The sequence below is a fragment of the Meles meles genome, chromosome 3, assembly GCF_922984935.1.
Source record: "Meles meles chromosome 3, mMelMel3.1 paternal haplotype, whole genome shotgun sequence".
Classification (NCBI taxonomy): domain Eukaryota; kingdom Metazoa; phylum Chordata; class Mammalia; order Carnivora; family Mustelidae; genus Meles; species Meles meles.
In genome coordinates, this window is record NC_060068.1 from 109,548,365 (window position 1) to 109,562,907 (window position 14,543).

The following is a 14,543-nucleotide window of genomic DNA, read 5'->3' on the forward strand; positions in this document are numbered from 1 at the left end:
TTTCTCTTTTGGGGCTGTTTTATTTTTTCACTAACCATTATATGATATACTACGTGTTTTTTTATGTGTCACTCACATTGAAATGTAAGCTCCAGCCAGGCAGAGATCTTTGCCTGATTTGGTTTCTGGTACATGTGTACTACTACCTAGAGTGGTGCCTGGGATGCAGCAGGTACTTACTGTGTAATTGAATGAGAAAATGTCTTGTTATTTTACATTATATCTTGTTTCAGTAGAGAGATAATGGATGGGTGTGGATGGATAGACAAGTAAAATGAACCTGCAGATAAGCTGGTAGGACCTGTCACTAGCATGCCCCACCCCTTTCCAGGAAAGACAGCCCAAGCACCAATACAAAATTACAGATAGAAATCTCCCATTTTAGCCTAAGGACAGCATATAATCGTTATGCATTTTATATTTCTCAGAAATTTAAGTATTAAATAACACCTTTCACTGGAACACCTTAAAATGTGTTCCCCCAAAAAAGCAGCATAATTACACGTACTTATACATCTCTATTATACATCAGGTAGCAGTAGAAGGCTTTGCGGATTCAAGATCCCTCAGCTTCTGACAGCTTTGTATTGGAACAGAAAATGTAGATGAGCCCAAGAAGTAGTCTGACATTTACAATAAATCATTTGAGCTTTAGAAAGTCTATTATTGCCTGCCTTATTAGCATAAGAAAAAAGCGAAATGACTTGTAGACTGTCAACAGAGCGCCATGGTGACCTTGGGCCAGTCATTTACCTCAGCTAACCTCACGTGGCTCTTCTAGTCTACGTGGGCATGTCACGGTGGAACACATTAGTCAAGGAAGGCTCTGAGAAGGAAGCAGGGCTCACTCTTGGCGGTTAACCAAGAGTGTTTTCCTGAGGTCAAAGTGTGAGTGCCACAAGTACTCGGTGTTGACCACACATACAATGAAAAGACAAGTGCTCCTGAGGAGACCGAGCCCCTGCAAATTTGCCCGCTGTTCAGGTGGCCCTGGCCTCCTAATGGCCTATCCCTCATACCTTCAGTCCCTCTTCAGAAGCCCAGGACCTACACTCTTCTTCCTTTCAAAACTGGCATACAAGTAAGCCACTGATCAAAGCTGAAACAAGCTGCCTCCTGCTAGGTTGTGGTATGTCCTTCTGGAGAGAGGGAAGCCAGAAGCAAAGTGCATGAGGGCCAGCAATGAAGTATCAGTAATCACCAAGCCTCTGCTTGAGGGGGCAGGACTTTGTCAGTGCCCTGGAGATAAAGCCATGCAGGACAGACATGCACAGCCCCTCTACCCTGAGCCTGTACCTGCTTTACTTACTCTAATGACTAACATTAAAATTAAAATTATTATCTCTGCCCATGGGTATAAAGTCTGAAGGAAATACAACTGACTTTCAAGCACGTACTCACAGACTTCGGGAGGACCTTAGAAGTCACTTTATCTAACTTTCTCGTTTTACAGAAAAGGAAATAAAGTTCCCAAAGTGTTAACTGCTGGCTTGCAATCTCCTCAGTACACATTCCATACCTTGATTTTGTGTGTGCTTGAAAATGACTGGACTGCATTTGTTGCAAAAGACCCTGTAATTCAGCATAGTCATTCTGCATATCCCCTGAATCTGAAACACTAATATTTGACTGAGCCTGTCGACCAGGATGCTCTAAAAGTGCCCATGTTCTAGGAATATAGACTGTATAATGAAAAGTTTTCAAGTGGGACCAAGAGGGAACAAACCTGTCATCTGACCCTAAACTACTTTAGCCTCATGGCCACAGGCATTATCTGGTTGACCAAAGAAAAGCCTGGTGGTATGAAGAGGACACTGGATGGAAAAAGGCAGATGTGAGTTTCAGCCCAGTCTTTGTCATAAGTTAGCCATTTCACTTTGGGCAAGCACTTCATCTCTTTGGGACTTAGAAATCCTCCTAGTAATTATTCAAACTTCCTATCATCTTCTAGGTCAGGGCAGATGGATGAGCAAAGCAAGTGGACAATAGTTTTGCTTTAAAGGTAAAATGCCTCTCTGGTACAGTATCTCCTAATGTAGCAAAGATTTGGAGAAACAGATTTTCTAGAAAGGCTAAGAACACACTTGTGCTAACCCAAGACTCTCTAGTTCCTTTCTTTGGCCAGAAGATGAAACGAGGACAGGAACCAAGAAGATCTTTCCCCTAACCTGATTTCAGTGAGAGACACATGATCCATACTTGGCCAGTGATGGTACCTACTTCCCTAGCAATGCAAATAGGTCCAAAGGATGGATAGAGGACCAAAGCAGATCCAACCTAAGTTCTTCCCTCAGACTGGAATACGAATCTTGGGAAATAAAATTTATTTTCTCTAGAGCTACTAAGCTAGGGTGATGCAAGCCTGAAGTTACAGTGGATCTTTCCCTTGGGCCCTTGCAGAAGATCATCCATCAGAGGGGAAATGAGGCCAACAAAGAGATAAACAGAGCTGAGAGAAAGACAATATTTCTTTTATACTGTCTGATTCCTGCATCCAGCCATGCCTGAAGATGCTTGAGTCCAAAAAATGCTCTTTGGCCCGAGCTAGTTTTTGCTGGGTTTCTGTCCTGAGCTGGTTTTGGCTGGGTTTCTGTCCCTTTCGATTAAAAGAATCCTCTAATTTTTCAAATGAGGAAGGTTAGGTTCATATGAAGGGGGTGACTGACTCAAGGTCACATAGCACACTGGGGACAAAACGGGGACTTGAAATCAGGTCTGAGAGTTTCTATTCCAACGCATTTCCTATTACACTGTGCTTTATATATACTGTCTTCTGAATTATTCAGCATTTTCTGAGTGAGAGTACAGGTATTTTTTCATGCCATACTGCATCATGGCAAAATCTATTCATTCGTTTAAACAAAAGCTGGAAAATCATTTATTAAGGACTGCATGACACAAGAAGAGAGCTTAGATTAATTGACTTGTGTCTAGGCTAAGTCCAAATAAAGGATTCAATGATGTCAGGATCAAAGGTAGAATTCATGTACTCAGTTCTATCCCTACTGCCCCCCACCCCACCCCAGAACAATCTGCTTTGCTCTAGGCATGGCAATAGGGTCTTCCATCAATGTGTTCATGTGTAGTGACCTCACAGTGGGCTTCATGCATAGGTGAAATTCAGTAGGTACTGGAAGGAGAGAAGGAAGGAAGGGAGACAAGAAAGAAGAGAAAGAGGACAGGTGAAGAAAAGGAGAGTGCGTTTCAAGTAAAAATTAACTGTTATTTTCTCTTGCTGAGCAGAGCTTATATCATATCTTGTCTTGTAGTGGTCTTACAATATGTCTGTGAAACTCAGTCTACCATGCAACCACTGCTTTTTCTAAATTAAACAGAAGAAACCTCAAGCTGGAGCCACAGATCATGAACACGTCTTGGTAGCCTGGGATAGGAGGAGGTAACTAACAGCGGTGACCCTTGATACACACCCTGATTGTAGCAGTTCTGTGAACTGGTTACAACGGGGTTTAGTCATGCTCAGTAATCCTCGTTTACAAGGGCTACACAGGAGAGTAAACTGTGTGAAAAGTGGCCAGTTCCTGGATTTAGTAACACAATGAATAATGTTTTAGGAAATTTGAATACTTGATGATGAATAGATGTTAAGATTATTCTATTTGAATTATTGTTTAGTGGGTGTTATATCATTCTTTGTGATCAGAATTTTTCAACCACGAACAGGATATAGAAAAATTGTAAAAAAAAAAAAAGTTTCAGAGTCAGAAAATAAGGTGATCATCAAAAGACTGTGTTTCCCATGGCCTTGTTAAGGGACTCCACCACTTTAAAACTTGATCTTTCCTCATTTCGAATTGGGTAATGGAAGACCAAAGATTCCACAGCATCGTAATCACGAAGCTAAGAGGCATCTTTTATATAGTGCTGTCCTCAGCTGAAATTTAAACACCACAAAAATGAAAGGGGAAGATATTTCACTATCACCCTGACTGAATTAGCAAAACAGAACATGTTGTATGAATTATTTATTAAAATTAGGTTTTCTTTAGGTAAGAAATCTTCAGCCTGACTTACATGGTAATCTAGAAGGTCTCATCTCACTTATAAGTGGGTTTTATTGATCTTTCTATCAATAGTTTTGTTTTCTAAGCAGTGTATATTATAGCAATTGTTTTTGAACTTTTGAAAGATCTATAAAAATTAAATATGGGTTTTGTTACGATTCACTGATGGCGGTGACATCAACTTCTGATGTCATTTATTATTGAGAAACTTACAATGTGAGGGCACGATTTTCTGTCTAGCAAACTGTTCACAGGCTTCTGGTGTTTACTGTTCCATGCATATGTCCATAGAGCCATTATTCTGTCTCTTGGAGAAATACTAAAATCTTAGCTTTGCTGGTGAGCAGTATGCAGTCCTTTTATGAGATGCCTACAATAGCACCACATGCAATCTTCACCATTGATTCTTTAATTCAAGGGTTTATTCAACAAATATGTGCCATTCACTGTTCAAGACTCTGAAAGCAGAGTCGTACCATACAGCAATGGTCCCTGCTTTGGGAACTTTTATTCTGGTGTGAGCATGGAGAGACAAGCAACAAGTGAATGAACACTTGAAAAAGGAGACTTAGAGGTTCATAACTGCTATCAAGAAAGCAACACAGGTAATAGGATCGAGGGTATGTGGGGGATGGCAATATGAATGGGGTCATGGGGGAAAATTCTTACTGAGGAGATGCCAACTGAGCCCAAACCTGGAAGAAGGAAAAAAGGCAGCTGCATTTCCCAGTCTGAGAACAGCAAGAGCCCAAAGGATGGACTGGCATTGCACTGAGGGGAAAAAAGGGGCTGTGCACAAGTGTGACAAGGCTGGAATTGGAAGCAGGGCTCCCACCATGCAGGACATCCCAGGCATGGTGGGAAGCTGACACTTTGTCTAAGGGTTTGGGGAAGCTACTGAGGGTCTTTAAGCTGGGAAGAGATACCCGATTTATGTTTTAAAAAGATCACTCTGGGTGCAGGTGGATAAATGATCATCAGGAGGAGCACAGGAATGAAGAGGGTCAATGGCTCATTTGTAGCCTGGATCTCACACCATGATGCCAGGCAGAGAGGGTGAGTGGGGGGTTGAAATCTAGCCTTTGTGCCATGCACCAAGCCGTATGTCCAGCTTAGGGCTACGTTCACCTGTACAGAAGGGTATCTTTTTCTGTCATATACAAGGCACCAGATGGGCATGAAAGAGAATGGTGGGGAAGGTACTAGAGTAATCTCTGCAAGGATAAAATGATAGTGGAGAAAGAGAGAAGTGGGCCTAGGACATATGTGGGGGTAGAGCTGGCAGGGCTTACTGATGGATTAGATGGGAGGATGAGGGGAACAGAGAAATCAACAGTGAACCTTAAACCCATGGGGTATGGTGCTATCACTGACTGGGGTAGGGAAAACTGGGAGTGGACCATGGTTCTTTTTAGGAGAGAGGGCAAGAATTCACTCTGGGCTAGATTCAGTCTAAGATACATGCTAGATGTTGAACAATCAGATGTAGGAGCTGAGGGAATCTCTGATTCCAGAAATATAAAGAAATTATAGCCTCTTCTCAGGTCTTCCTCATGATGCCTGACCCACTAGGGACTGGAGTCAGGCAGAGGGAGGGAACTAGAGTTATTCCAGACTGGTATTCTTCATCCAACAGAAGATTTTAAAGAGGTCCAGACTCTCAGATTCCATCCCTGAACACTTCTCCCCCTCAAGGTGGTGGGAGACCCTGGTGTTCCCCCAGCTGTGCCTGGAAGGAGTCTTTGTATCTCCTGGCATCTTCTACCTGCTGTGGGCTCTACAGCAATACATCTTACACACATGGGCCTGGTCTCTGCTTGCCCTGCTGGCATTCGCTGCTGACGCTGGCAGCCAGTGTGGCTTGGTGAGAGCTTGGTGGGGGCTCAGAGACTCCCTGGCTGACTCAGCCTCATGCCAGCTGGCCCTGTACACCTATCTGGGTGTCTGCCATATTCTCCATCCAATTCCTGGCCCAAACACCAACCTTGGCCTTGTTGGTGTTTACTAGCTCCCTATCCAGCTAGGTTCCATGGACACATTGCCAACATGTGGGAATTTCTGAGTTCCATCCTCACCATGTGGGAACTGGGGATAACTTAGGGAACTATCACTCAGCTCACCTCTACATGACCGTGCCGTACCACTGACGTTACTCAGATATGTTAATCCACCATCTGCTCCCCAACACCAAGGTTGGCAGAAAGGCCAGCTAGGTGATGCTCTCCATTCAGAGCTTCCAAAGTAAAATGGGCAAGGACAATCAGCATTGTCCTCCCTCTGCCTAAGTGGGAGTTCAGGGAGGAAAGACCAGCACCCCTGTGTCTCCTTCTGTCTCTTCTGCCCTACCTTCTTTTCCCTATAATCCCTTGATACCAGAAGAAACAGGCTTCCAGTTTTCATTCCTCTTGGTTCCTTCCTCCCCTGCCCTGGGGCAGCAAGCTTCAGAGCCCAGCCAGTAAAGTGAGGTGGCAATCTTCTATTTATATACCTAATCCTAATATATTGAAAGATACAAAAATTCCTTCTGGTCTCACTGCTAAACCCTGATGGCTAAGGGAGTGTGAGAAGTGCTGATATGATTCTTCATAGGGAAACAAAATCTGGACATGTTTAAATATATTACACTTGTAATGCAAGTTCGTAGTTTGTAGCCCAGTGAAGCTGTCAGTGAAGGAGACATAATTGGAGACTCATCAGCATGTGGATGGGGTAAAGCCAGGAATGAAGGAGACATCTATGTCATGATAAAGGAGAGCTGAGAGCCCTGCACTGAGTACTAGGGAAACCCAGTAAGGAGAGGCTGAAATGGAGGGAAAGAGCCACCAAAGGTTACAGAGAGAAAGTGTATGAGATAGGAAGAAAGTCAAGAGCATGTGGTGTCACTGAAGCCATGAGAGGAGCAAGTTTCCAGAGGAAGGGAGCACTCAGTGGAATCAAATTTTCCCAGGAGATCCAGACTATGACAGATCCTAACCCACACTCTGATCCTGACCCTGACCCTTCCACACCTTCAGCTCTTCCTTAGAAGGATAATGAAGACAAATTGAAATTAATAATAATAATAACTTTAAAAATACCTTATCTAAAAGGGCCAGTGGTAACAAAATTTCATAAAATCGTGTCACTATTTTTAATTACAATGATGCTCTATTCAGAGAATGCTGTGCTCTTTGAGACAAACTGAAACCCCATCAGGATGACTGTATTAATGAACACTGGTGATTGGAGATCCCCCACTATTACTGAGAACTTTTAGAGGTACTCCACAGGATCTTTTAGTCTGCTTCTGATGAAGCATCATGAGAAGCAGAGCAATGTGTCTTTCTTTGTTTTGCTTATCTTGTTCTGAAATCAACTTGGAAAACACACTTGTCTCTCATCCTTTCAAACACACACCAAAGCACATGGTTTTGTGGGCAGGGCCTCTGCTGGGTGCTGTGCTTGGTATCCCAGGTGCTCTGGAGACAGCAGAAGTATAACAAGAGGTAAAGCTTCCTTTTCTCCCAAAAGGGGCTTTGAAATAAAGCGTGGGGGTGGGCATAACACTCATGTCCTTCTGCATCTACCCACCATTGTTCTGAATTTCTGGTGCCCACCATCCCTACCCTGACCTTCACTTTCAGTTGTGACTGTGACCACAGTAGGAATTTTATTCATTTTCTGTTCCACTTTATCTATTTAATCAAACTGGATAATCTAGGCTATGGAAATAATAAACCGTGAATACAGTGTTCGAGTGCAGAGTTTGAATGAACTAGTTACTTAAATGGTCAGCCTCTGAGCAGAATGATAATGCAAAGAGAATGGGTTGAGTCCCTGACTCTGACTCTCACCAGCTGAATGACTGTAGAGGTCTACGTAACAGAGTAGGTTGTGGACAGGCGGTGAGAAGCCTGGCCTCTAACTTGGGCTAGATTTCTAGAACCTGTCACTAGCCATGGAGGGGGAACAAAGCTTGCCATGACTTTGGGGAGAAAGGCTGAGTCAAGAACTGAAAAGAGAGTCATTTTGAATAATTCCATCAAAGGGAGCAGGATAGAGAAGTAGAAATGGAGACAGAAGCCAATAGCTTGCATTTAGGGCCAACCCGATAGTTAACCAGTCTGAGGGTATGCAAAGGAAGTGGATCCAATATGATCCTACAGTGCTGTGGCACAGAGCCCTGTCTCCTCTGAGAGGGAGAGCAGAGAGCGGCTCCGTGCTGGCTGATGTCCAACCTCCAAGACAAAAAGGAGACCTGGCTCTTGAGATAAGGTGAAATTCCACCCAAGTAGCTGTCCACACTGCTGACCGCACTATCCCTGTTCTGAACCACCACTCAACCTCTCAGCTGCTAAAGAAAAAGCATACATCTAAATTTGTCTTCTATTTTTGTTAAGGACAGAAAGAAATTGCACTGGTTTACACGGGTTCTGTTGGGACCCATCTCGGTTCAGATTATCTTTCTGAACAACTGTTCCTATGTATCAGCAGAGCAAAAAATTACTGGATATATAAAAACACTCAACCTTTTAAACAGAACATTCAGAGTGAATAACCCTGGGGGGTGGGGGGGCTTCTTCTCTCTCCCCTGTTTCCTCTGTTTTTATTTATTTTTTTAATAATTCTTATTCTTCCATTACATTGATAAAATGAGAGCAGGCTATTATGGCAAAGAAGCATAACAATTCTTGAAGATAAAAATTATAATTGCAAAACTGAAAAGAAAAATGGATTCCCAGCAGCAGTAAGCACAGCTAGCGTCCTTCTTGCTTTCTTTTTTTTTTTTTTAAGATTTTATTTATTTATTTGAAAGACAGAAATTACAAGCAGGCAGAGAGGCAGGCAGAGAGAGAGAGGAGGAAGCAGGCTCCCTGCTGAGCAGAGAGCCCGATGCGGGGCTCGATCCCAGGACACTGGGATCATGACCTGAGCCGAAGGCAGAGGCTTTAACCCACTGAGCCACCCAGGCACCCCCCTTCTTGCTTTCTAATGCCATTCTCCAGTAAAAGGAATCAGCATTCTTTGGAGAAACAACTGCCTCCAGGACTGCCCCAGAAAATAGACAACATGAACCTGGAACACCTTGTAGTGCCAGAAAGTAATGTGCTCACAAAACAAGAACAGAAAAGTGACAATCACGGGGTCAAAAGGGACACAGGAGACAAAAGAAACAGCTCCCAATGGTCAAAGCTGCAACAATATGAGCCACAAAATAAATAAAGCAGTAATGGACTACAATCTGAAATATAAAATAAATACCCATGAGTCCACACTGATATAAATAATTGAGTAAATAAATAAACGGGAAGACAAAGGTGCCATGCAGAATAATCCCAAATAATTTATGTAGATACTCAGCCCACAAGGAAGTGAAACCTAACTCCCCCCTCTTTATGTGTGGGCTGTCTATGGTGACTTTCTAAGTCTACTTTCAAAGACTACAGCATGGAAAGAGGGGGAAAGAGAAATCTACCGTGAAGAAATCTGACAAACACTATCTCTGCCAGACCATCAGGGCCAATATCAACAGGGATAAGTCATGTTAGTGTTTGTATTCTTAAATGATGTGATGAAAATAAATCTTCATTTCTGTGGTCTTCCTCCCTAACCTCAGTTTAATCATGAGAGAAACAGCAAGCAAATCCCAACCAAGGGACATTCTATAATACCTAACCTAATCAGCACTCCTCAAAACTGTCAAGGTCATCAAAAATAAAGTCTTGAGAAACTGCTGTACCTTGGAGGAGCCCAAGGATACAAAATGACCAAATGTAATGTGTTCTGGATGGGATGCTGGAACAGAAAAGGACATTAAGTAAAAACGAAGGAAATCTGAATAAGGTATGGACTTTAGTTAGATATAACATGTCAATATCGGTGCACTAATTGTAACAAGTATGTGGTATTTATGTAACAAATGTAAGCTGTTAACAGTAGAAGAAATTAGATGTGAGATATACGAGAACTTTCTGTACTACATTCATGATTGTCTTGTAAATGTGTTCTAATAGAAAAACTTTATTAAAGATAAAAAAAGAAGACAGGAAGACACTGGTAAAATGTGGGAGACAGTAGGCTGCTTTTGGGTTCTGGAAGTGGGTGTCAGATTTTGGAGGAAGAGGAGCTGGATGGCTGAATCCAGGGTAGAAAAACTTCAGTGGAAGTAAAAGTTTCAGTGGGATTTTTAATTAATCTTAGTGGAAAATGTAAGGCCATTTTAAGTGTCTTTGTGATTTGTATGTATCACCTTCCTCATTTTTATAAAAAATGGTACAAAGTGGTCTACATGAGCTTGTTACTTATTTTTTGGGATGCATATTAAAATTTAAAAATATTAAAACATTTATTAATGGGGGGGAACCCACCCTCAATAGAGGCTTTTAAGCAACAGACTGGGTTCGCAGATAAATGAATTGGCAATTAAAAGACCCAATCCAGAAGTGCCCTTAAAAATCAGAAGTAAAGACAATGGTAAGAAACTTAAGGAAAAAACAAAGGCATGAGAAATAAGCCTATGAGATTTCAATCTGTGTAACAGAATTACAGAAGGAGAAAAAAGAGAACTGGAGATCAATGAACTAAAAGAAAGACTTTTACTGGAGAAAGACTATGATCTTAAGATCAAATGGGCTACATGCTGGTCAGGAATAAAAAGCATAATAGCCACAACTATTGAAATTCTGGTAAAATTTCTGAGTCTGCATGAGGATGTAGATCATGCAGGCAGCAAGGGAAAGGTTTCCAAAAAGGTTTCCTACAGAGGGGGAAAAAAAAAATACCCAGGAATTTCATCAAAGATGCAATTAAAAATTGAAATTACAGATTCTTAAGAAATTAATGCAAATGAGCCAACTCAACACCAAAAACCACAGGATGCTGCCCAGGCTGTGCTCCCAAGAAGGTGGGTCATAATCTGCTAAAATCTGTGTAATCCTGGGAAAGTTACTTAATTTTTTAAATCTTCAATGCCTTGTCTTTAAATAGTATCAGTTACTTCCATGGTGCTACTTATGTGCCAGACACTGTTCTGGGGGGTTTTAAGTGCTAATTTATCCTTCGCAAGAGCCCTATAATGTAGATGATATGATTAATCCATTGTATAGCTGTAGGAACAAGCACAGAGAAGTCACTTGCACAAGGTCACAGAGTTAAAAGTGGCAGTAACCATCTAGCCCAAATCTGCACTCATCACCACTAAGCTATAAAGACTTCTTACGAAACCTTATGCAGTGTTATGAGGATTCAGTGGGATAATGCGAATAAAACACATAGCCCTCTGCTTGCCATACAGTGTACTCAGCAAGTGAAGTTACTGTTTAAGAAATGAAGCAAACATATGACTCAAGGAGCTAGAAGAGGAACAACAAAATAAATCCAAATCCAGTAAGGAGAATGCAAGTATGTAAAATGCTAATTTGGAAAGCTGAGGAAAATCATGCACAGAATTGATAAATAAAAGCATAACCTGAATATCTGAAAAGAATCAAATATATAAATATCTTACAAGGATTTTTCCCAAGAGAAAACATGGGTAAATTGCACAATCTCACCACTTTGTTAGCATAAATCTGGGATCATTGTCTAGGAAAATGCACATAAAAAATTAAGAAGTAGAAAACCTAAAAGAGCACTAAAAAGAGAAAAACCAGAAAATTCCAAAAAATTAATGCCCAAAGGCCATCAGATCCAGGTTTTTCAGACAGGTTTATCAAAACTTAATTCATTTAGAAAAAAAAAATTAAGAAACATTATTTTCCATCAAGCTTATTTCCATATTCTGCTTAAGAGTCTGGAAAACCAGGGATGCCTGGGTGGCTAAACTGTTTGTTCGTATGACTCTTGGTTTCTGTTCAAGGCATGTTCTCAGGGTGGTGAAATTGAGTCCTGCACAGGGCGCTGCCCTGAGCTTGGAGCCCGTTTAGGATTCTCTCTCTCCCTTTCCCTCTGCCCCTCCCCCCACACTCACGTGCACACCAGCATGTGCATGTGTGTGTGCTCTCTCGCGCTCGCTTGCTTTCGTTCTCTCTCAAATAAATACATAAATAAAATTAAAAAAAAAAGTCTGGAAAAACAGCTTAAGCCCATTAGGTGATTGTTCCTACCCAATAGCTGCGGTCCAGTCCTCAGTAGCGGTGGAGGGCTGCAGTCTTCTGCTGGGATGGGCGGAATAAGCACGAGGGCGCCCACTCCCTCAGACAAGTCTGCCACATTGGGGTGAGTACCAGTAAATTTGGTAGCTGGAGCAGTCCAGGCACCCTGGAGTTCCTCCCAGATCAACCCCTTTCAGCAGCCGCAAGCTCTTCCCTCTCAACGATCTCCCAGAACTAGAGGTTAGGCCTGGCCTCTCGTCAAGGCTCACGGGAAATGGTGCTGCACATGCACAGAACTTCCTGGTCCATCATCCTTCCCCTCAGACTCAGAGAGAGGTCCTCTGTTGCTGCAGGGAATGGCAGTGTCCGCAAAACACAGAGGACATTCTGTGTTACACAGAGCAATGATAGGCAGATTAACTAAGAGGCCTCCATGAAGGGCTGGTGGTCAGCCGTGGGGCCAGTAAGCAGCAGAAGTCATGGCTCCAGGGTCTGGTGAGGGAAGGTTCTGGAAGCAAAGTGGCCAGCAGCAGGAGTGACTCCATGGGCAGCAACAAACTTTAAGACAGCCCGCCAGTCAGCATTCCTGGAGGTGCTAGGACACTGACATCAGTCAGCTTTTTAGTGGCAACCATGGCACAAACTGCCAGCAGAAACGTCTCCCCGGTTCTGTTCAGATTTATGACATAGATGCCATTGCTTCCTTTTGCAAATATACTTTTCCATTTGGAAGTCAAGGTTGGTGCCACCTAAGTGGGTTCTTGCTGCAAGGAATTTAAGGACATCTTCCTCCTTCATCTGCAGGACATCAAGAACTTTGGACATTGTGAAAGTTTCCCTTTAAGTTACGATGGGTACCCAGAACAATGCCATATGGACCCCTTTCTGGGTACCACAGAAAGGCCAGGAAATATTCCAGGGGCTGTTCTAATGGCTGTGCCCCGAGCTCTGCTTTGTCACTGGGTTTGTGGAGATGAGCAAGAAAAATCCCTTGTTCTTTACAGTGGGGTAATGGAACAAAAATATATTCTCATACTATTTATGTTCTTCCAAAGTGCAGAAAAATATGGAAAACTCCTAATTCACATTAGAAGGATAGAGTAGCCCTGGCCAAGACCCTCAGAAAAGGGATAACTAAGAATGAACTCACTTACAAATGTAGATGATGTAGGAAATGTGTTAACCAGACACTTGTAAAAGAGAATTTGGCCTTACCATTAAAGTTTTTAGCTTTGTTCCCCTGAAAACCAAACTTGTTCTTTACAGTGGGGTAATGGAACAAAAATATATTCTCATACTATTTATGTTCTTCCAAAGTGCAGAAAAATATGGAAAACTCCTAATTCACATTAGAAGGATAGAGTAGCCCTGGCCAAGACCCTCAGAAAAGGGATAACTAAGAATGAACTCACTTACAAATGTAGATGATGTAGGAAATGTGTTAACCAGACACTTGTAAAAGAGAATTTGGCCTTACCATTAAAGTTTTTAGCTTTGTTCCCCTGAAAACCAAATGAAGGTAAAACATCAACTAGGCCTGATTGGCAAAATGTATCTAGACTGGAAGGAGTCTAAACGAACTATAAATTCCTCAAGGGGACACCACAGCCTCAGGTTCCTGAGTTCAGGGGCCTTAGAAGCTACAACTGTGGAGCTCTCCCAAGAGATATTGACAACCATTGGGGCATAAGACTTTTAAGCCAGGATTATGCCCATACCCTCCAAATGGGAGTTTGCATCACACCTGAGCCATCTCATCTAGAGACGTAAATGAATAGCTCCTGGATGACGGTACGGATCACTCCGACTGAGAGGAACACCTAATGCTGTCAGCCTGGCAAACTGCTCCATCTACTCTTCTGAGGAGACACATACGGAGTGTAACCTAGGATGGTCTTATGAGCCTGGCTTAGTTGGCCCTATGTTTGGTTGAGTGACCAAGTCTAAAAAGACCTCCCAGTGAGCATTGAAGATAAAAATCCAAAAGAAAGGAATAGCAAATTGAACGCAGTCTTTTTTTTTTTTTAAATGGTGATAGAGTATGACCAAATAGAATTTATTACAGGAATGTAAGGATGGCTCAACATTTGATAATCTATTAAAATAATTCATCACATGAATTACTGAAAAGATAAAATTCATGATGCTGACAGGAACTGAAAAGATATTTGATAAAATTCAGCTATCATTTCTAATATACAAAACTAGAAATGCAAAACTATTCCCTAATATGAAATCAATAGCAAACATGATACTTAAATGAAAAATATTGAAAGCATTCCCAGTAAAATGAAGGAAATGTCAGCAATGCTTGTTATTACAAAGAAAAAAAAAAAGGAAGGAAGGAAGGATAGATGGAAGAAAGGGAAGAGGGGAAAAAAAGGAAATAAGACAGTATTCTAAAGGAATTGATTACAGCTTCAGGGATCAGCAAACTTGGGCTGGCTGC